The sequence below is a fragment of the Macrobrachium rosenbergii genome, chromosome 21 (genome assembly GCF_040412425.1).
Source record: "Macrobrachium rosenbergii isolate ZJJX-2024 chromosome 21, ASM4041242v1, whole genome shotgun sequence".
Classification (NCBI taxonomy): Eukaryota; Metazoa; Arthropoda; class Malacostraca; order Decapoda; family Palaemonidae; genus Macrobrachium; species Macrobrachium rosenbergii.
In genome coordinates, this window is record NC_089761.1 from 54,355,104 (window position 1) to 54,378,034 (window position 22,931).

Genomic DNA, 22,931 nt, shown 5'->3' on the forward strand with positions numbered 1-22,931 from the left:
ACAATTCCCATGCCGCTAAAAGGGAAACAAGCCCACTGCGGAAAAACTACACAGAATAACACAAGGAAGCCAAATAACAAAGGAGGACATGAGGTAAATAAAAACAAATAAGGCAAATAATACAGTAAAATAAGTCACAAATTTATTTCAAATATATATGAGGCTAATAACCATGCAAAACATAAAGGACAAATAACAAGTATACTAGGAGGTGAGACTCATGTCTGCATACTAAACAAAACTCATTTGCATCAAGTTTGAGCTACTGAAGTTCCAACGATTCACCTATGTACATGTATATTCACCTCTATATATATATATACATATATATATATATATATACATATATACATATATACATATATATGTATATTTATATAGAGTATATAAATATATATATATATACATATATTATATATATAAAAATAAACAGGTAGATAGACAGAACTTCAAACTCTGTAGACTTAATCAGAATCAAATTGGGCTTTGCCACTGCACATCAGGAGGAAAGGAAACTAGCAGGTACAGTACTGTAGAACCTGCTTATAAACCTAACAATCTAAACGCTAATATCCAAACACACAAGAGGGAGCTGGCTTGACGACGCACCAAGAAACTTCTAAGAGGAAGAGGGACCCGAGGAAGGTACCGATACAAAAATTCGAATCCAAGTCCGAGAACTCTCGCTCGCGCCTCCTACCAGATCCTTCCGACGAAAATCGGACAGTCGAGGGGAAAACTACTTTATGATGTTAGATAATTGTGTCTGTAGAACCTCGGACAAGCTAAGCGAGATCAATACGTTGCCACTGGTGGTAAAGTTCCCAGTAACCCGAACTGCTGCGGGAGCACTGAGGACGTGGCGTAGGAGGAGAGAGAGAGAGAGAGAGAGAGAGAGAGAGAGAGAGAGAGAGAGAGAGAGAGAGAGAGAGAGAGAAAAACTTGTGAAATCTACTTCATTTGTGATAAAAATGTCCTAGGGATAATTCCGTACATGAAGACGAACTCTGGATGAGAGAATGTAAATGAGAATGCAGAAACAAGAGGGTGACAAGAGGATTAGAAAAAGGACGCGAAAGGAAAAAGGCGAAAGCAGCAACGAACAAAAATATAATGATGATCCTGATGCTGACGAAGAGTAGAGAAATATAAAATGCTGGACATGTTTTGGTTTAAGGAAATAAAAAGGTATCATCACTGGTATTAGAAAAGATAATGACTCTGGCAATCACAATATAAACTTGGGTAACACGGTGATAGCCACAAAGGAATAACTAATAAATTAACGTTTAACAGATACTTGAGGTTACATAAGGATAGTTATAAATTAAAATATACATCTGCATAATAAGCAAGGAAACTACGAATAAAAGAACGAAATTCACACGCATAAATGCCATCTAATTTCACAGTATATTCGTGATCCAATGCAATAAAGAATTATGGTGGAAAACTTGTACCACATTCACTCACAATTCATGAAATACCCGGTCAAGGCCGCTGTACGTGATTGTTATTCAATTCAAAAACTCTGTCTTTGCAATCTCCAGAGCTTATGTGGCTCCTGGATTAGTTCTTTGGACAATTCGTATAAAATGAAGTACGTAACAAAACAAACATAATGTCTTTCATTTAAACAACCATTCGTAATTACTTTAGCCTCTCAACCATCATACGTTCAGTTCAGATCAGGAATTCTTAAACTGGGGTATTCATGTCACTTGGAGCTAAAATCTGGGGATATGAAACTACAGTCTTGAGTAGTGGGTTGTATTTATTAATCGATTTTATATTTGTCCTCTGGCTCTTCCCTGTAAATAAAAATGATAAAATCGTTATGATTCTCTTTCTTGTTCCGTTTCTGGCAAACCACATGTAAAGTAAAACCTAGCTACTGATATGTTTTTTACTCAAACCGGAACCTAATAAAGTATGTCTATTATGATTTCGACAGTCTGGGAAAGGGGACATTGAGACTTTCAGGGGCAGTCTACTCGAGGTCTGGAAAAATAAAATAGTTGTGAACCACTGTTTGTTTTCAATAATGACAAGCTTACCTTTGAGACCCAGGTAACGGCACTACTAGATTTAGTAATCTCTGAAAGCCAAATATTTTTCAGCTCTTCTAAGTTGTAACGCCTTATTTTTTGTATAAAGTGTATTACTGTATCATCTTTTCTTGAAGATACGTCATCATCATCATTGTCTAAAGAAGCAGGGGTCAAAAGTCAACCTTATTCCAAAACAGGCGACTGAATCATAGATGTTAAGAACAGTTCCTATATTTATTTAATGAAGATCTTGGGTATCGAGAGTGTGCATGTTTTTCGACGACACTTGGCAGTGATTAGAAAGTCCTCTGAACATCTCCATTAACTAGAGAGATGCTGACGATTCTGGCATTCGAAACTGCAAAAGGGATCCTGGGAAAGGGAGATATCTTGCGATGAGTGTGAATTTGATTAATTTCATTTGCCCACCACTACTAAGTGAAAGCGACCTTCAGTGTTCCTGCGGAAGTGAATTCAAAGTAAGACTTAGAAGAGAACCCACACTCCACTCGTCCATTGCTACCTCATTTCTGTTAACTCTATAACATATATCTGATAACAATGAACGCATTATTGCCAATTCAACTATAAAGACTTGTTCGCGAAAGAAGTCATTTTGCTATTCCCAAACAGTTGCATTAGAATCTCAAAAGCCTGATTATTTAACACTGTTATTACAAATACTTCATTCAGGAACATTCATTTTGAACCAAAGGATTAGCTATTTGTTTCCGGAATTATGCAAGGCATTGGGGATCGGCATGTTTTCCAGTGTACAAGACGTGTGTCAGGTGTTTCTCAGCCAACTATTAATCGAGTCGTACACGCCACCGTAAACTTTTTTCATTAATTTGCGCTTAAAGTATAATATGATAATTCTACCAAATTTCGGGATATTAAAAGTCTGACATCAAATTATGCTTGATGCCATCAACCAGCTCTACAGGTACGTTAATCGAAAAAAACATTATAAAACCTAGGTTTCTACGTAGAGTGTTTGATGAAAACTGAATCCCTAAAATCCATTTTAACAGGCATAATGTCATCCTACCCAAAGGTTTATCATAAGAACATTGTCACCCACTTATCCATTTATCTCCCCATAAACGGTTTTAAACAAACTTCTACTTAAGGGCGTGTACCCAAATCAATATTCTTATACATGAGACAAAACCCATTTTAAAAGCTGGGATTAACCACAAAATCCTCTCAACCGAAAACAGAACCATAAGATAACACCTCGTTCCTCAAACAATCTTTCGTTTTATTGACAAAAGATGACCATCGCAACACTGTCTCTACAAACTGTTAATCGTATCCTCACCAATAGCTAACCTTTCGAAGCAGGTATTCGACTTATTCATATGCAAAGATTTGATTTTAACTCCTTTGCATACTCCACTTCTTGCTACAGCACATGACTCTTCCATTTATAAATTCTGTACGCTAAAACCTTAACCTAACCAATTTAAGTCATAGAGAGATCTTCCATTACTGAACAGTGAATAACGTTTAACCGTGAGAGACCGACGTCACATCAGACATCGTTATATTCCCAAACATCTATGTAAAGCAATAGGTAATATGATCAAAACATCTATGTAAAGCAATACGTAAAACGATCATTATTTGGCTAACAAGCAAGACGCAGGGGCCTTCACGTTGTCATATGCAGAGAAAGTTGTAAGGCAATAGGCTACATACGGAGCTCAAACAAATTATACACACTCAAGTTATAAACTATAATGGAAGACCTTAATATACACATCGTAATGGACAGTTATTTTTCAAGTCCTCTCTTGCAGCACCAGGTTATGTAAGCCAAGGGGCACAGTCAACCAGTACCAACCACAGTCTCATTTGCAGGAAACTGAAAACAGAGGCCTCTTAACAAGAGCAGCATAAGTGCAAAATCAAGGATAAAGCTGCAAAAAACTTGAGCTTCTAACAACAACAACAATGTAACAACAATGCCAAAACAGATCCGAAAGTCATAGACCAGGATGGGTATACAGATTCAAGGTCGGGTAAGAGGTAATTTCGGAGTTCGTAATAAGTACAATATGAGTGCAGTTATCAAGGTCAGGGAAGCTTGAACTTAAAACTCCTAACAGGAAATCTGAGAATACAAAGCCAAGGGAAGGAGATGCAAGTATAATGCTCCTAACAAGTCAAATGTGTAGGGGAAAAAAAAGCGACCTTTCCAAGAACAATGGGAGCATAAATTCAAGGTCAAAACCTTTCCTGTCGTCCTTATTAAAACATCAAACCCCTCATTAAAATGCCAAAAATACGGTGTGACAGACAGAAAAATGGAAAACCTCTGTTCCAAGAACCAGCAAAGATTAAAAAAGCATTATTTACTTTTGCAAGTCTTGGTAAAGTAGGTATAATGTGAAGTGGAAACTAGAAGCAGTAATAATTATTTGCCCAAGAAAACAATACGCTTTACAAGGTGTTCAATCTGTAAACTTAAGTAAACCAGTCACAAGTAAGCGAAAGAAGGAAACCGACAAGCACTGACAACTCAAACCTATGCACTTACGAGCAGCGTCATAAACGTTTATGCATGACGTCGCGTGCTGTAAGCAATGTACTGTGTGTAATTTCCTCCGCCGAAATGTTTCGAAGTGACACACAGCAAACTGGTTATGCTGTAACTGCGAGCACCTTCTCCAATCACAATGATTCTACGAGCAGATAAACCCAACAGGATTTGGCGTTTCCCGTTATGGCAGTGTTTCTGCGGCAGGGGCTCAAAATATGCACGTGCAGACAACACCAAAAATTCTCACAAGGCATTGTATAGCTGCATTATTGATAAAACGACGTCACAATGCACAATCCTCAAGCCCTTATCGTCGCGTGCCACATTCTTCTGTGGAAATCGCGACGGAGCAACGGTAATGGGTTCGTGTCTAAGGACCACGTGATCTCTTGATAGCTATGTGATGCGTCATGGGCTTATGGAAAAAGGCTTATCTTGCAGAAATTAAAGCTTCTAATCTTTTAACAACCATGGGATGGCTCAAGCTGTTTTTATTTCATAATATCCAAGGCATCCTCCTATTCTTTTATTGAATGTTACTACAACGCTTTACGAAGGCAATGTGTCTACAGATATTTTTCATCCATTGAAATATAATTATTTTTCTTGGAACAACCATGATTTATCATTAAAACAATTCGACATCAAGAGATAATAAATCTATTCTTTTAAATATTACATGATGTGACGAAATACATTTTCTTAATATCTATGGGGACTATCTTTAGGTATTTCCTTATCTTACAAAAACATGGTATTATCAGCTTCTCTCAGGAGATAGGACATCCTTGGCGCGACCGAATAAAAAAAATCTTCAAGCGATTTATCCTCAAGATAAAAAGTGGCAGGATGGGTTGGTGTATACAAACATAGCTCTGAACGCTACACCTCAGGCATAACGAAAAAAGTATAATGAGACCTGCCAAATAGTGAGAGAGAGAGAGAGAGAGAGAGAGAGAGAGAGAGAGAGAGAGAGAGAGAGAGAGAGAATGTTTTATGTTCAATACACGAGTCTAATCACATAGGTAAGCAGACAAAAAATATATCAAAATCCACTATTGAGTGGTCACACTTGATGCAGGAAACCAGACAAAGACTACTTCCAACTGGAGTTTGACAAAACTCCACAATGAACAACCCAATCTGCTTAAGGCACGATGCGTGGCTCACATTATGAATGTATAACTAAGATGCATTCCAAAGCACGAAGAAGAAAAAAAGCGACAGATCACATGATGGAGCCTCTCTCTCTCTCTCTCTCTCTCTCTCTCTCTCTCTCTCTCTCTCTCTCCTCAGCTCTTTTCCCCCACAGCGCAGAATGATAAACTATGATCCAGCCTGGCAACCATTTTATGTCTCAACCAAAGAATCCATTATCCGGTGGCGTCAAAGCGGTATCCTACTGTTGTGAAAATAAAGGATCAGAACCCTTCTCAACGACGTCAGACATTGCCAATGCATACAAAACCAAACAAACGAATACACATGTACTATGAGCGTAGATTATACTTACATATATACATTAACATTAGCCCCTTTACATTAACAGGTGGTGGCTTCAGATGGAAAGCAAGACAGAAGTTGCTGCCACGCTTTTATTATAAATGTTAAACAGAGAATGATCCCCAGACTTCATCCATTTACACATATGAGTCATCAGCAACGTGTCGAATGCTTCTACATGTATTGCGCAATTAACTTTTATCTTGTACATATACATACTTGTATTGTATATACACATATATACTTGTATATATAAATATATATATTTATAAACATACTCACAAATATACCAAAGGTTTTATCCCTTTGCAAATAAAACCCAGAAATCTTACAGCCATTCGACTTCTTAAGCTATTATCAAACAGAGTTTCCACGTTCTCTGTAATTGCAACAAAGACGAGTTGCTACATATCAAACAGGTCTGCAGGGGAGAATTTTGCTGCTGGACGTGACAAGACACATTTTCTTTCTTTCACTATGAATAATGCAAGTCTTATGACGCTCATTGATTTTATCAAGAGCCTAGGGGACACATAGGCGCGAGATTTGCCTGTGCACTGACCATCATAGACATCAATAATCACCACACTTCTTCCCTCCCCCTGCTTTCATAACAAGCCCCAGTTCAGGAACTTGGTTTGCTTGTCATAGCTAGACTCATCTCCCTCTCGTAACAAGGATCTTTTCAATAAATATCAAGTGAGAGAGAGAGAGAGATTAAATAAATATATATCTTAGTTTAACCAGACCACTGAGCTGGTTAACGGCTCTCCTAGGGCTGGCCCGAAGGATTAGACTTATTTTACGTGGCTAAGAACCAATTGGTTACCTAAGCAACGGGACCTACAGCTTATTATGGAATCCGAACCACATTATGACGAGAAATTAATTTCTATCACCAGAAATAAATTCCTCTAATTCTTCGCTGGCCGGACGGAGACTCGAACGCTGGGCCAACCGCGTGCTAACCGAGAGCTCTAGCCACCCCTCCAAGAGAGAGAGAGAGAGAGAGAGAGAGAGATGCTAAGATAGAGCTTGAATGTCCTTGTCAAAACCTAAACAGATTTTGGAGTATCAAAGGAATAAAAAAGAAAAAAAACACTGCGGCAGCACGCACACTCCTACACGGAATGCCCCAAGAACGAAGCGCAGCCACGTCATAAAAACACATGAAAAGCAATAAATATATAATGCACAAAACACATCTTAACTTTCTCACAAATAATAAGTCCTCCAACTCTAACGGTTCCAATTTCATGTCAGAACCTGATCTCCTAACCACTGTTTGCTCACTACTGTTATATAAACATCTAACTACGATTAGCTAAACTAACAAAGAAGGACGAGAATACAAATGGTTTCAACTAACTTGAGCAAAGAAAAACAGAATAAAGGCTCAAAAGTAGCGCTGCCTCACAAAACTGCGGTAGGAAATACCTTAGACATTACAACTATTTCCGGTACACACACACACACACACAAAAGATAAGCACGGGTCCACACTTATATAATTATAGATAGAGAGAGAGAGAGAGAGAGAGAGAGAGAGAGAGAGAGAGGGGTGACTAATGTAGGCGTCTGGAACCGGCACATCACCGATACCACGTGTCTGGTGTTTTCCTTCTTCCAAGAAGACTACCAAAACAGTCTCAATACCTGTATCGACCAACCACGCCCCGCGTTAATACGTCTCGCCAACCTTGGCAATGATCCAGCCGGAGATTATGTAATAGTTAATGCCATTCCATAAACATTTACGCGTCACTGTGGTAAATTCCAAAGCCTGTTAAATTCACTTTGGTAAAAAGCCTAATAATTTCTTCATTCACAAAAAAAAGGTATGCCTTAATTTAACCAGACCACTGAGCTGATTAACAGCTCTCCTAGGGCTGGCCCGAAGGATCAGACTTATTTTACTTGGCTAAGAATCAACTGGTTACCTAGCAACGGGACCTACAGCTTATTGTGGAATCCGAACCACATTATGACGAGAAATGAATTTCTATCACCAGAAATAAATTCCTCTAATTCTTCACTGGCCGGCCGGAGACTCGAACGCGGGCCCAACAGAGTGCTATCCGAGAACTATACCGACCCGTCCAACGAGGAAGTTCATTCACAGGAAGGCCACTTGGAGCGACATGCAAATTGCAATGGCCTGATCAAAAACAGATATAAGAATAAGCAAATCAAAAAGAAATAGCGGACAATAGAAGCGATACAAATTAATTATGGTACGGAAAACCACCAACAGAAACATGTCAAAGAATATGGAGGTTTGGAAAATAGACTGAAGTTGTCGTAAGAACCAATAATACAACACGAATAATCAATTAAAAGCTAGTGGCCTGAAGTCGGTTAAAAATACAATTCTTCTTCTCACGATTCCGTATTTTCTTCTGAACGTGTCTACAGTGGGAATAAGTAGAACATATATATATATATATATATATATATATATATATATATATATATATATATATATATATATATATATATATATATATATATATATAGAATATATATATATATATATATAAATTATATATATATATATATATATATATATATATATATATTAGGTATTGATGATTTCTTACTTGGTCCCGAAATTTCACTGTTAATCTTTTTGTTTTAAAATCAAGATACACTACTACTGTTTGTATAATACGGAAGTATGCATGCATTAATAGCTATGCAGCTTACATAAAAAAAAATCCCGACAGGTTAATGAAGCCCTGTCTGTGTTGCGCCTAACTGGATTCTCTGAGTTTTACAAAGCGCCTTAATGTATGCTTTAAAATGTTACAAAACATTACAAAAGTAGTAATTGATAATGATATCAAAACTCCACGGTCTAACACGTCTTATACTGTATACTTGATAAATTTTCAGCTGAACAACCCAGAATGATAATGGTGCTCATGAACAGCCATCGAATAACACTAAAACTATGGACCTGGGATCGAATGATCAAAAAGAGGCCCCAGACATCCAATTTTCACTTTAATCATGAAGAACTCAACTTGCACATTATGTTAATTAATGTACCATTGTTTATTCATGGCATAACAATGCCGACATTACGTCCTTGTACAGTAAACATACTCGGGTTACAAGGAGGCAACTTCCGCCACTAATGTTGCAAGGTCAGGCGACTCCTTAATCAATATTCTATGCAAGACAACAATTAACCGTTAATGGTCCTTCAGTCTTCACTACTTTCAGGACTGTTTTCATAAAAAAGAGATAATGAGTCAGTTCCTAATTGTAACTACTCCCTCTTGAGCAATCTTAGATTATGAGATGGTTACTATTCTTTTGACTATTCTCCCTAGCAATCTTATGAGATCATGAGATGAAAAATACTTGTTGAATATTTTTATTATCAATCCCACCACAAGATCAGGGAGTGGTTACTATTCTCTTGACGACTCTCATTAGTAATTTCCAGAAGTTACAGGACAATTGCTATTCTTTTAACACTTCCAATTAGCAGTCTCAAGAGATCAGAAGAGGGTTACCAATATTTAGACTGTTGTGGGAATTAGTAAACCCAATGTGTGAAGACATCGTTACAAATCTTTTATCTGTTCTAATTAGCATTCTCAACGGATTGCGAGATAGTTACTATTCTTTGGATGAAGATGTGTAACCAAGTCCTGGCTTCAGGTTACGAATAACAAACGGGAACCAGAGAACAGAGTACAACATTAAGACGAATACTTCCCTATATTCACGGTGGTTTATTATATATATTTCTTATTCAATTTCCATTTTGATGTAAGCAATGAGCGAAATAGGCGAAATTATCACAGGTTACAAGATACTGTGCAATAAAATATTTTATGAGCGAATATTCAAAACCTGTATAATTTTAGTCATCTGTATGGTTACAAGATACTGTGCAATAAAATTATTTTATTATTAATATTTTACGATTTTATTATTATATTCAAAACTATTATTATTATTAATTATTCACAGAGCTACGCCGGGCAACAGAAGTAGTTTACCCAAACTTGAATGAAGAGCAAAGGAGAATTAATCAATATTTTTAATCGATTTGAAACCGACTTCACTGGATTCGTTATGACCTTACTTAGCCCAGTTTAAATAAACAAACAAATCAATCGATCAATCAATCAATTAATTACTAAAAAAACACATTTGAAAAATGAAAAAGAGAACCGCAATCCCAACGAAAAAAAAAAAAAAAAAAAGCTTGCTTTCATGACAGACACCTATACAGCCAACCTGACACCTCTGTGAATAGTAGCTCGTGTCGCTAACCCTCCTAACCCCACACCCCCAACATCCAACACCCCAGTTTCAAGTTCAAGGTCAAGAGTCGAGTTGACCTCCATTTCTAATAACTAGGAGCAACAGCGGCTGGGAGATGTCGTTCCCTTGCACCTACTGATGGAAGAAGGGTAGCTTTTCATTGATTATTCGTGTTGTATTATTGGTTCTCATGACAACAGCAGTCTATTTTCCAAACCTTCATATTCTTTGACATGTTTCTGTTGAAAGGATTTACTGACAAACATCAGCTGATGTTCATCCGCTGGACAATGTACCATATTTTTTTTATATATTGAAAAGGGGTTAGGCTTAATCAAGGTCACATTTGTTAATGAATACATAAACAAACAATGAAATATATTTAAGATTAGGGTATGATCGTCATATCTGATAGATAGCAAGAATGATTTTCGTAAAATCAGGGCTGGAGTAATAGTTAATGAACAAAGCAACAGGAAGAGGGAGAAAATATAAGATTCCATGAAAACGCGATATCTGATAAATAAATTTAACGATATTTTACTGTAAGAAGAATCCCAACTAATGACAACATTTGGTGAATAAACTCTTTACACAAAAAATTTAATTTAGAATGGACACCCGAAGAACTGAACTACTACTCCCATTAAAAGCAAGAGAATGAAACATTCAATAGATTCCCATACAGAAACATCCATTTATTTACCAGCGCTAGTTCCTCAAGAAAATCCTGCGCACACGAAGCAACAGCCAGATTTACATAAATTAAATCTTAATGTTCCGTAATGACACTGCTCGAAATGAATGTTTAATTCGATACGTATTTAAGAAGTGAAATGTCAACATTAATGTCAGACGTGTTTGTAAACAAAGGCCTGAGAGAATGCTAAGCAGCATTTGCTAACTGGCATCAGTGAATTCGGGCATTTGAAAAGGAAAAAATATGTCACACTGTTTGCGAACTAACGCCAATTCATGCTCGTAAACTGCAAAAAACAACAAAAAATGTCTCACACTGTTGGTGAGCGAACGTCAATTCATGTTCGCAAACCAAATAAAATCAATAGGGAGAGAAAGAAAAATTATGCATACTGTTTGCTGACTAACATCAGTTCATCTGAGAGAGAGAGAGAGAGAGAGAGAGAGAGAGAGAGAGAGAGAGAGAGAGAGACCCAGTTGGGAATCTGATTCGATTTTCGTTCATGCCTACATGCCATTCCCAAAATCTCTACATAGGAGGGGAAGAAATTGAAAAGAGAGGACAAAGGGGGAGGCACAAATCGGAGATAACTGTGTATGAACTTCACAGTAACTCTGAGCTAGACAATTCGGGCGGCCGGTTATTATTATGCTCTGCATGCACGCAACATTCCACTACACATTCCTCCTCCACCTGTAGCCAAACTGAGTGAATGTAAGCACACGCACCGACATACAATTGCAAAAAAAAAAGAGCAGGGAGACTGTAAGCGCAAAAAAGTAGAAGGTGGATGTAACCACACACACACACACACACACACACACACACACACACACACACACACACACAATTTAAAAGATGGTCTCTGCTACCACAAAAATAAGAGCAAAAGTCGAATACAAGCCAAATATAAAAGCATGAGGAAAATATAAAAAAGGGGAAAAGCATGATACGAATGTAAGCAAGACATAAAGTCACGTGGAGCGAAAGTCAAAAACAAAAGGAAAGAAAAATGGCTAATGCATTGTGAGCACCTGCGTTGCAAATACAAAGTAACTGTAAAAAACATTATTTTATATTTTGCAGTTATCGAGAGAGAGAAAATTTGTCCCAGAAAAATTATGAAAGCTTTTCATTAAAAATGTTTATTACTTTTTTCAGCTTTAAGGCGTTCCGCCTGCCTACGTTGGCTCAAGAGAAATAAATAAAACAGCATCAACTGCCACAATCATACTTTAACTTTTCTTTCCTGGATGAGCCCATATGCATAAAACTTTCACACCACTGGCTACTTCATTCGCATGCAATATGGCTTATCAGCAGCATGTTGCAACACCCTACATAAACTGAGGTAATCACATTTTTCTTGTTAGCACTCTTGTGTTTCCTAATATTAAGGTACTTCTTTCCATTACATCTATCCAGAGTTTTCAAGGCCTTCCTCTCCTCCATCATCATCATCATCATCCAGATGCCGTATCCCCAAGAACGTCGGCAAGCATGGCTCGCCACTCCTCTCTATTTCTGGCTCTCTGCAGCAACTGAGCTGCAGACATTCTTCCTCCAGTCATTCCCACCAATCCATCCATATATTTTTGTCTAGGTCTTCCTCTCGGCCTCCAACCTGGTCCTAACTGTTGATTATGCAATATTTTTCACCTGCTTACCATCAACCACTCTTTCCATGACACCAAAACATTACAGAATGCCTCTAACTATGCAAGCCTTTTTTTTTTTTTTTTTTTTTACCATTTTCTATGTATCCTGAAATTTCTCGCCCTTTTAATTCTTCTAACATCACATGCACTTCAACATATTTCATCCATAAAGCAGAGCTGGCACAACAATCCCTTCATGCATTTCCACCTCGGCTTCCACTGACACTCCAAGTCATTAAAATCTCTTGAACTACTTTGCAACCTTCCTTGCTTCACCAATTCTATGACTCACCCCTTCTCTCATGATACCATTATCTGTTATATTTACTGCCGAATACCTATAGAACTCAAAAGTTTCCATTCCTCTACTATCCAAATTAACATTCAAACCTCCATCTCCTTGGTCTCTAACTACATTCAACACCCTACTCTAGATCACAATTTAACAGCTTTCTCATGCCACAAACATTTTCAACTAGTTTCTAAAATTTCTCTTCACTCTCCCAAATCATTATTTTATCACCTGCAAATATCAACCTTTCTATGCTCCCTGCATGATTAAATTTTCTTATTACACAACACTTTGATCATCACTCAACTGAAATGATACTGACCAGAAACTGAAACATTGTCTCATACCCCACTTTTACACCAAACCAGTCACTTTCCGGTCTACATATTGTAACACATTCCACTCCATCATGAAAATTTCAATCACTCTCAACAACTAATTTTCTATATCATACTCCCAAATGCACTTCACATTACCTCTATCTATTCTCCCATAAGCTTTTCCTGTGTCCATGTAAGTCACCTTAAGTTGTTTGTCTTCATTATCAAGCTTGTCAAACAACTATATCATAGCATACACTTTATCTCAAAAAGTGTCTTGCTTTATACTCTTTGGTTCACCCCTATTTTGAACAATCCTCTGAGTCACCAGACAATTGGATCATGATCTAGAGAAGTTGCCATGTGCTCTGCTTGATTCTTCCAGTTTCTGATACTGCTCTAGGGCATTCAGCACTTCGTCATCCCTCCTAAATTGCAATTCAGGCCCAAACTTCCTTGTCCAAACCCACGCTATTGTTCTCTTATCAATCCTAATGTCATTCGTCTTGGTTTCTCAATCAAAATCCTAAAATACAGATTACTGGTATGCTAAGCCCTGTTATGATCTCACAAGTTTACAGTTTCCTCTGCCATCTTTACCACTATACAAAAGAACATTTATTCATGACAGTCATTCCTTTGAAACCCTTCCCTCATCCAGACATACCTTACAAATCCTGGTCAACCATACAATCAAACTATCATGAATGTACAGTAGCACTCACTTATCCAACTGTTCTCCTTATGCCTTCAGCAGTCACTTTCACAAGCATTTTAAAACTTACTCGAAACTTTCAAGTTTTAGAATGCTTCTGTATCCAAAACCACTCTTTGCTGTCCCTATGACCCCACTGTAAAATTTTACATACTCCTCACCCATACCTTCAACCGTAGGCTTTATTTCATCCTCCTGACATGTTCTCCTCGCTTTCACCTTATCAAACTCAATTACGTTTCCTACCATGTTATTACCGTTTCCTTTCCAACACAAACTTATATCCAACTCAACATTTGATTCAAACAAATAATGATCAGATATACATCTAATCAATCCTCTTCTCATCATTACATCAATCAATTTGTTCTTCCATTCACTCTATACCAACCCGTAATCTAGCAATCTTTTCCTTACTGCTTTCTCTTTTCCAAGTATACCTGCGAATACTCATATTTGGAAATCATGTATTTCCAATAAGTAAGCACCTTATCTAACATATTTCCACAGGACTCCTACATTCTCACTTACTTCGTAACCTCTATACCTTCAAACCATGTTATCTCCTTTGCATTCTAGTCATGTAGCACCACGTCCTTTTCTCTTATTCTTCAATCCCAGCCGGGCACAAATTCAGACTCTCCCAAAAACTTTCATGTACCATTTACAAACACTGTTACAACATTTCCACATGCCACAATCAATCGTGCCTGTGTAATCCTGAAACTAACTCATTTGTACTCTCTCGCCCGTCGTCAGAGTTTACGATTTTTTCTTTATACAATTATAAGAGATTCCCGTGGATTAAATCATAATTTACTTAAATAATGATATAAGCACATACTGTATCATTTTGATCTTATTTATGAAAGTCTTGATATTAAAAATAGGCAAACAAATTGAAAAACAAAAAAACTATGGCAAGCAATGTCACATAATAGCACAGTTGCAAAATATCTTCAAAGGATTGCAGAAAGCGCTTTCACTTTCCATCATCATGAGAAGCAACAATAGCGAGTACAACAAAAATCAATCGGGACGCAACTCAGAGAGAACAAAGCGGAGGCATGAAAGATGAAGCACTTCACAGAGACAAAGATTAAGTTTTGGTGGAGCAGATGCATCATTCCATTAAGCATGAATGAAAATTCTATAAAGAGGAAATATTAATCTATCAAACAACTATAACATAAGTTTGTAAAACTCTCAGTTTACCCACTCATGGTAAATTCTACATGCAACGCAATAAGTTGCAAGGAAATGCTATTTTCTGCAAAGAACTGACAAATTTCAAAGAAATTAACTAATCATGCAAAAAGCCTTATTATAAATAATGTCGTTCACTCTGAAGTATCGAAAGCTGTCTACAATCTCGATATAAAACTCCGAATCGCATACGTCTTTCGAAAATCGTACACCAGGTCTAATATTTCATGTTCCTAATGAACCCAACTTACTGGGATGTTGCTTGGCCGTCAGTTTGAAAACTCAAAACGACCATTTTGAGTGTGCTGTAAAGCACTGAATGTTCCTTGTAGTACCCAGATCACCTCTTCTCTCAAAGCGCACTCACACAATGCAAGTAAAAAGGCCAGGAAAGTGTCAAGCAGCCAGCAATCGTTTTTGAAAGGCTAGTAATCACAGCAATATTATTTAAGTATAAACGCAATTATGCTCAAGTCTGAGCCACTGCAAATATGTCCAAACTGTATAAGAAAGTCTAATGTAAGTGACCGATTAGCTAAACTGAATAAAATAACACTGGGCTCCAGCATCACTTATAAAGAGCTTTATTTGGAGGTCCAGAGAGAATACCAAACATGTTTGAGAATGCCCTCTAGGTGTTTTGATGTTTTACACATGAGAGATTCACTGACAGCAAGAAGAGTGGAAATACCAACACTTATCTAGCTGGTGTGGACATCTAAACAGTGCTGACATTACACAGGCAATACGGAAAGAAACTTATATATCAATCTAACAGATAAAAAAAAAAACTTTCCATGTGTGAAAGTATTTATATACATGCACTAATATCGTTAAAAAGTTTTCCCTAAAAACAACGTACAGGAAAAAATATATCACAGCATTCTTGTAACTGTTCAGTTCAGTATAAGATTTCCCATTGAAAAATAAACGAACTGTAAATGAACTGTTCAACCAAGGAGCAACCACAACAGTTTCATCGCGTGTCATGCACAAGTTCATCACTGCACTTCCACTAAGAACGATCATTTTGTTGCATTTTCAATGCCGACGAGTTAGTGACAGCTGAGTTAGAATGATCGGTACTGCCAAAACTGATCAGTTTTTTACTAAGAAATTTTGGCAGAACAAACAAATAGTTTTCTTTTATGTTTCCGTGGTTCTTCATTGCGCTTCGGGTTCATATTGATAAACAAACATTAAAGCCTTAAAATACCCAGATTTCAGATTAAATAGCAATAAAATCCCCATTTCCCAATCAGCCATCCAAACTCCGAGCAAACAGATAGGCTACTTTACACGGGCCGGATATCAAGTAACAACCAACTACCTGTTTACACAGGCCAAGTAAGTGACAAGCAGCTCCCCAGTAGTGGGCGAGAGGAGGACAGTTGCCCAAAAATAGAACCGCTGGCTATTAACGTGCCGTACCCTTAAACTAGCCTGGCCACTTCTTACCTCAAGAAACATTTTCGGCAGATAGTCTGTTTACACACGAAAAGTAACTTCTAGCAAGTTACTTGCACGGTTAAAGTCTTAACTTTCTATTTGCCTTGAGTAAAAGACCCATTAGAATAACTGGACTGATTAAATGCTGAAGATAAATCCCACAATTTTGTCTAAAGACAATCAGTTTTTGAAACATGAATGACTCGATTAGGGCGCATATGAATGTCATGATCACTAACCTCGGTGTTATCTGAAATTTCTTGAGCGAAATATTAATGCTAAATGTTAAGTCTCTCCCTTTCGTAGTTCAGAAGTTATGGCCAAGGTAAATGTTACGTATAGAATTTAGTCCTAACACAATAAGAAGGCTATCATGGCAGAAGCACTGTTAAAGCGAAATGCAGTCGGACGGACGACCTTCCTTCTTCCACACCTTTGCATCATGGGCTACCTTTGTCTGAGAGAGACCGTTTCAGGGACGAACAAACGGAGGGAATACCGAGAGAGAACCTCCTGCCCTCAAACAACCACGCTGGTAGGGACGAGTAAACTCTTACCAGGATCCTGACTCTTACAATGCTCTCGCTTAGATGATTCGGTGGGAAGCAAAATCATACAATGCTCTCACTTAGATGATTCGGTGGGAAGTAAAATTTTACAATGCTCTCACTTAGATGATTCGGTGGGATCACAGTTTCTTGGTGAATTACTAAAAATGTCCAGCATATCACTGGGAATTCTATCTTTTTTTTTTTAATGACATAAACAACAAGTCCGTCTCAATGGTTGTTCAAGGACAGATGAACCGTTTTCTTGAACTTGCAGCACGGGGCTATTCTCTACGTTACATACCGTTTATAGGGAACCAGCAGGTTACCGTTTAAGGAAAAAAATGTTCAAGATATCTGTATACATTAAAGAACAATCAACTTTACTATATTAAAATCTGAGAATAAAGGGATATTAGTTTAAAACTAAATAATTAAATACTATCACTGAGTAGACAGCTAAAAATCTACATGATGTGAAAAATTTAGTGGCACTGTTGTAGAATGAAGACAATGACGGAAATATGTGGTAACTTTAAAAGGTCTCAATTAGGTGTTTATAAAACTTAATATTAAAAAATATGATTTTTAGAGACGTTTTACTGAAAATTTTGAAAAGACAAACACGTGTCAACTTAAAAAGGATCTTCTACCAACCACAATCTTAAATTCTACGGGCACGCAACTGCCGTAAAATGAACACTCAATTTCTTAGATTTTAGTTAAGTTTATATCATATCTGAAATAAATAAATATCGGTTTCCATAATATTATGGATACGACTTCAGCTGTAATACTTTGTGACGATTCCGGCCATACTTTGGGCCTCATGAATAAAACTTCAGCAAATGCTTTTGCTTGGATTTTAAAGCAATTGCTGCAGTTCCCATGAATAAAACAAAGTAAATGCTTGTGCTAGTAGCAAATGCTTAGAGCAGTTGCTTAAGCTCAAGCAAATGCTTCTAAATTATCAGCAATTGCTTCATTTACAATGAATAAAACATAGCAATTGTTTATGATTCTCAGCAATTGCTTAAAAAAGTTTAAGGCAGCTCACTAGGTGCTTGAAACGCCTGTGAACTGGATCTGATGGCGGCTTTTCTCCAAATTCGTAAAAGGAAAACTTACCGAAATCGCCATAAAACATTACCCTGCGATTACAGAAAGTTGTACAGGTTCAGTGACGAAAATGTGGAATGGCTGGCACAACATTTTTTAGGTGAATATGGAGAAACATGTGGAGGTACTCTCTCAAATAAGGATCGAATGAAAACATTCTTAAGGTATGTGTCAGAGCCAGGCTACCAAAACGGCACAGGAGAGGAGATAGGAATTCATCAAACAAGTGTTAGTAGAGTTATTGGAGATGTTCTCAAGAAAATTGTTGAAAAAGCAAATTTATGGATAAGATTTCCCCGGTCTGAGAATGAAATGAGAAGGGCCCAAGAGAGGTGCTCAGAAAAATATCAGTTTCCATATGCAGTTGGGTCAGTTGACTGCACTCATGTGCGCATTCCACAATTTAAACATCATGGTGATGAATATATAAATAGGAAAGGATTTGCAAACATTAATGTCCAAGCCACTTGCAATGCTGATGAAGTGTTCACTAGCATCGATGTTCAGTGGCCAGGGAGCGTACATGACAATAGGATCTTGAAGAACTCCGATATTCATAATGTAATGAGCAACCTCAATGATAATGGTAATTTTCTGTTGCTAAGGGACGGTGGATACCCTATACGAACTTGGTTAATGACTCCATTATCTGTGTACTGATGGGAACATGTTGCTTATTTTAATGGTCAGTGTGATTTTTTATTGAAGAGAGAGAGAGACCTTACCTTACAGACCTTACAGTTCGTTCGGGTTGCCCCAGGAGGTTCCTCAGTGTGAGGCACCTCTGAAGTCTACCAGAGAATTGCCAATGCATCTTCCGGTATATTTTGCATCTTCCAATCTTGGATGGTCTGGGATGCAGCTTAGAAATTTGTCGAGCTTATTCTGAAACACATCTACGCTCACTCCTGATATGTTCCTCAGATGAGCTGGTAACGCATTGAATAGACGCTGCATTATCGATGCTGGTACGTAGTGGATTAATAATCTCCTGTGTTCTTTCCTTAGTTTTCCTGATATAGTTTTGGGCACATTATTCTACCTCTGCTTGCTCTTTCTGATATTTTTAGCCATGAGAGAGAGAGAGAGAGAGAGAGAGAGAGAGAGAGCAGAGAGAGAGAGAGAGAGAGAGAGAGAGATAGAGAAAGAGAGAGAGAGAGAGACAGGAAGAGAGAGAGAGAGAGGAGAGTCAGCAACTTACAGAGAGAGAGAGAGAGAGAGAGAGCCAGGAACATACGCAGAGAGAGAGTCAGCAACTTACAGAGAGAGAGAGAGAGAGAGAGAGAGAGAGAGAGAGTCAGACAGAGAGAGAGAGAGAGAGAGAGAGCCAGGAACATACGCAGAGAGAGAGTCAGCAACTTACAGAGAGAGAGAGAGAGAGAGAGAGAGAGAGAGAGAGAGAGAGTCAGCAAATTACAGAGAGAGAGAGAGAGAGAGAGAGAGAGACAGAGAGAGAGAGAGAGAGAGAGAGAGGAGAGTCAGTCAACTTACAGAGAGAGAGAGAGAGAGAGAGAGAGAGAGAGAGAGAGCCAGAACATATGAGAGAGAGAGTCAGCAACTTACAGAGAGAGAGTCAGCAACTTACAGAGAGAGAGAGAGAGAGAGAGAGAGAGAGAGAGAGAGAGAGAGAGCCAGGGACATAGACAGAGAGAGAGAGAGAGTCAGCAAATTACAGAGAGAGAGAGCCAGGAACATACGCAGAGAGAGAGAGAGAGAGAGTCAGCAAATTACATAGAGAGAGAGAGAGAGCCAGGAACATACGCAGAGAGAGAGAGTCAGCAACTTACAGAGAGAGAGAGAGAGAGAGAGAGAGAGAGAGAGAGAGAGAGAGCCAGAGAGAGAGAGAGAGAGAGAGAGAGAGAGAGAGAGAGAGAGAGAGAGAGAGAGCCAGGAACATACGCACAGAGACCAGAGAGAGAGATGCCTCGCTACAGGGAATCTGTGTGTGGAGCTGTTGACGGTCTTTGTAGGTCTAAATCATTTCGTTCTTCTGGTAATATAAATTCTATACTGATATTATTATATGTTAATATATTATCGAAAATAATTTGAAGACTGGATTATGTCGATGATATGTTTACTTTTATCAGAAAGAAGGAAAAGTAATTGGTAACTATTTTTTTAGCTTTTAACATTTTTTCTGGACTGATATATTAATAATATCAAAGACTGTTGATGAGTGAGCTAGTGAGAGGACTCTAGTTTTCGCTGGTACTAGTGCAACAGTAGTAAAAAAATGACGTCAGTATTCAAGCAATGATGCAACTGAATCATATAAAGCAATTTGCTGTTCTGCATTATGAAGGACATTTTATGTTGTTCCGCATCCTATTGTTTAATAATGTGTGACAATTAAATTGAAGTTTATTACCCATAGGCTATAAGTGTTACACACAGGAAAAATTACGTCTTGAAATTGCATTTTATATAGATAAAAATGTATCCAGCCTCAAATCGTATTGGCTACACCACACCACGTCCCGCTTACAGTATACATTATTATACGGAGCACTGTTGCAGTGCCCCTTTTAGGTCTAAACTGCGAAGTAAACAAAAACCAAGAAAACACACACACACACGCACACACACCGGATGTCTCAACTCTGAAACTCTCTTAGCCAAAGGCCCAAAGGATAGGAGGTCTAACCACGTGCAGGTAAATTGGCGGTTAGCCAGGTATGTATGTATGTATGTATATATATAATATATATATATATATATATATATATATATATATATATATATATATACTTAAAAGGTGATATACTCGTAGCTATTTCTATTCATATACATTTACGCAAAATTACCGTCGGGAATGGATAAAACACAAAAAAAACAAAAGCTAGGAGGACTCCATTCAGCAAAAGGGAGCAAACGGTGATAATTATTATTCATAAGATTTGAAGCAATTGCTTTTTGCCTAAGCATTGGCTACCTTTTGCTACTTGAGCTTTTGCTTTTTCTTACAAGCTTTTGCTTTAAGCAAATGCTTGCTTTTTATTCATCAGGCTCTTTATGTTAGCTTTTACCTGCCAGGGAAAAATTCGAAACACGTAAAATCAAGAACAAAATCGAAATAAAGGAAAATAAAAAAGGGCAAAGAAAAAGAAAAGAAAGAAAAAAAAAAAAACGGAATATCACGTACCTGATCTGACCGACACTCTAGAGGGCGAAGTGGCAGCTGACGGAGAAGACGGAAAGATCAAGGTAGGAATTGCTATGGAATTGCAGATGCAGATGGTGATGGGGAGGATGTCGAGGACACACAGATGTTGGCAAGGATGGAGATGATGAGGAGGAGGTGTAGGGTATGATGAATGCCTCTACATTTACGACTCTCATCGTGTGGGCACCAACCTATTCAAATTAAAAAGAAAATTAAATTTAATTCAAACTTGGAGAGCACACTGGGCAAGTTAGTTAAAATAAAAATAAAAATGTATTGAAAACAACATTTGAGTCCACCATCTCTTGAATAATACAAATCAACAACATATTCATCATGAGTCATCCGCTCTTCAAATGATGGAGACTTTACAAAGGCTCTCGTTCAACCAATAGAGATTCTTTACATCCACAAAAAGCATTTTGTATCGGCAGATGTCGCACATGTAGAATAACATTAACATTTTAGGTGCTTTATCTTCCTCTCCAAAAAAATAGCATTTAATATAGAACAAGATGTTGTCAACATTGTGACTAACCTTACCCTCTTTCTCTCTCTTTCTCTCTCTCTCACACACACACACACACACATACACAAAGAGAAAAATACACATGGAAACGAATGCTGATCAATACAAGAGGAATGGAAATATAGCCCCTTAAATAAAAATGAAGTAAAACCTAACAATACAAAATACAGTGAACAGTCAGGTCACTCTACAGTAATTTTACTGAAACACGATAGTCCAACGCCCCAAACCTAAATATATATATATATATATATATATATATATATATATATATATATATATATATATATATATATATATATATATATATATATATATATATATATATATATATATATATATATATATATATATAGGCAATAACGTTTTATTATTACATAAGTAAATATGTGACTAAAGTACATGCCAATATAAAAAGGGGCCTATTTTTAGCCGATATTTTTCATGAACGTTAGCGCATTATATATATATATATATATATATATATATATATGTATATATATATATATATATATACACATACATACATACATACATACATACATACATGTATAGAAATCTGTCTCATTCTTAGATCTTGATCAATACATTAAACTAAATTTATAAAAACAGACTCATACTTAAAATAGCAACCAAAAGAAAAAAAAGGAGAAAAAGCATTACCAATTAGACGAAGTGACATAAACAAAGAATTTCAGGTAAGGCTAAACTCACGTCAGGTTCATAGTTGTGGAGGTGGTTTGTCTATTCAATTTTGGTACTAATAGTTTAATAAATAGAGAATCAAAGACAGGAAGCGAAGAACCGGGACTTTGGAAAGTATTTTAAAATCTTCATACGGAA

General features: G+C 37.3%; 1 protein-coding gene across 1 annotated transcript in view; it reads right to left on the reverse strand.

Annotated features, from left to right (window-relative positions):
* LOC136850198 (solute carrier organic anion transporter family member 74D-like) overlaps positions 1–22,931 on the reverse strand; it is a 387,330-nt gene that overhangs the window by 215,436 nt on the left and 148,963 nt on the right.